The following is a 2099-nucleotide window of genomic DNA, read 5'->3' as shown; positions in this document are numbered from 1 at the left end:
GACCCAACACCACCAGGCCCACTAAACCATGTCCCTAAGTGCCTCATCTACACGTCTTTTAAATACTTCCACGTCTTTTAAATACTTCAAATTTCTTGACCCAGAAATTACTTGCTTAGTTCAAAACGGAATGCAATTCTGTACCAAAGTTCATTTAATATAAACAACGGTCCAACCCATACCAAATACCAACACTTTTTAATCAACACTTGCAATCTCCGTGGCATCCAAAGCTTTTCTGTGGAGGGAGTAGGGAAAAAGGTGTTTGGAGGAGTATCTAAACTCAAGCGTTACAATTCGAGGGCACAGGTAAAACATGAATTGATACCTCTTGGATACGAGCGTCCTTCGGATGGAGATAATCCGGAGAGGAGTCTGCCTACGGCTGCAGGGCAGTGAGTCTTCACAGCATTCCACAGCTCTGCAGCAGCAACCAACAGAGAGAAAGAGAGAGACCCGTGAGGCTCTGCGGGCAAACCCGTCGGACAGAAAACATGACTCTTTCTAGCAGAGAGTGGTCTTTATCTCCATCGGAGCGAAAGGAGGAACGGGTACATGTAAGAAATGCAGTCAAAAAAGGAGGAGCAATGGAGATGCAGGATAAGAGGAGGAGAGGGAAGGGATACGGGAGCTGGCTACAAGACCGGCAGTCGCAAAAAAGGCAGCGTGATGTGAATGGTCTGCCACTCACGTTTCCTTCCCGCTGTCGTTAAACAAAGAGATACGCATACTTAGCACACCTCTCTTACAAATAAATATCCCAATTTGCCGTCCCCTAAAAATACCAAGGATACATTTTTCCGTCACCATAGGTACAGGGAGAAAGACAGCAGAAATTCAACATCTGCACCTTCAAATCAAGACACGAAATCTTTCCGCAGCTATACGCTACAGCTCAATGACTTCGGGTGGAATACTCACGTGGTGCGTCTTGCACAAAGTCTATATCAACTATGCTTTGTCTACGCTCTGCTGAAGAACTGCATAGAAACTAGAAACAAACAGCATCAGGAGCGGATGAAATCAGAACTGGGGTCTTCTCAGCTTTCAAAAGGGAGAAAAGAAAGTTCAAGCTTTCATTTAAATACTTGTTAACCAGCTATTTGTCAGGATTTGGGACTAAACAGGCCAAACAAAGTTTTACGCGTTACTCCTACACCCTCCCTTCCCAGCTGACACAAAAGCTCAGAGAACTGAAAATGAAATACCTCAAAATAAAGTACAGCACACAAAAAGGCTCTCAAGCAGCTCCACATGCTTTATGCATTATACAGAGGAACAGAAAACCCACTGTTCACAAACCAGGACCAGTGCTCCTTATAACAGTTGTTTATTTTAATCAACCCAGTACCAAAAGGTTCACATTAAGTATTTTTTTCATTGCTTCTAACCACGGATCCAGTATTAGTTTACATTCACTCAAGAAACACTCTCGGGGAGAAAACAGGACGCAGAAAACGTTGAATCCAGTAAAACAACTGAGAGTTTCTTTGGGAGTGCCGATCCATCCCACCTTTCCCTGCAGCATTACACCAAGAGGCCCTTCAAGCCCAGCAAATGAAACAGCATGAAATCGGAAATGAACAGGGGGGAAAAAAGAAAAAAAAGAAAAAGATAAATCTTCATTTTTCCTGAAGTTCCCGGAATCGCCTACTTCAGGAAACCACCACCATACCATCGGAGACGGCATCCCTGGAGAAAAGTCGAAACCCACCCTGCTGATGCTTAAATGTCCAGATAATCCCAACACTGTTGCTACCAAGAGCGTGAGTGCACGCAGGGAAACGGCTCAGTAATATTTCCACCTGCTGCACGGGTGCTTGACTTCTGTATTTCCACCTTATAATAAGCATAATCATTGCTTGGAATTTAATCGTGGAGTTAGGCTTTTTGACTTGCCTTTATGGCAAGTCAAAGGTAACTTCTGTATTTCCACCTTATAATAAGCATAATCATTGCTTGGAATTTAATCGTGGAGTTAGGCTTTTTGACTTGCCTTTATGGCAAGTCAAAGGTATTGCCTTGACTTCCCTTTAGGGAAGTGATGGTGCCCCTGTACTCGGCACTGGTGAGGCCGCACCTCGAATACTGTGTTCAGT

General features: G+C 44.0%; 1 protein-coding gene across 2 annotated transcripts in view; it reads right to left on the bottom strand.

The window, feature by feature from the left end:
• Positions 1-2099, bottom strand: part of FAM168A (family with sequence similarity 168 member A) — a 224614-nt gene that overhangs the window by 162337 nt on the left and 60178 nt on the right. The window contains exon 2 of one of the 2 annotated variants that reach the window (XM_009286106.2): positions 329-421. The gene's annotated coding sequence lies outside the window, so the exon portion shown is untranslated. Of the gene's footprint in view, positions 1-328; positions 427-2099 lie in introns of those variants that run through there. The other variant, XM_019473897.1, reaches the window with a different exon arrangement.

This window comes from Aptenodytes forsteri, unplaced genomic scaffold (assembly GCF_000699145.1).
Source record: "Aptenodytes forsteri isolate BGI_AS27 unplaced genomic scaffold, ASM69914v1 Scaffold231, whole genome shotgun sequence".
NCBI classification, from domain to species: Eukaryota; Metazoa; Chordata; class Aves; order Sphenisciformes; family Spheniscidae; genus Aptenodytes; species Aptenodytes forsteri.
The sequence above is the reverse complement of the archived record's forward strand: the minus strand, read 5'-3'. Positions and strand labels throughout refer to the sequence as shown.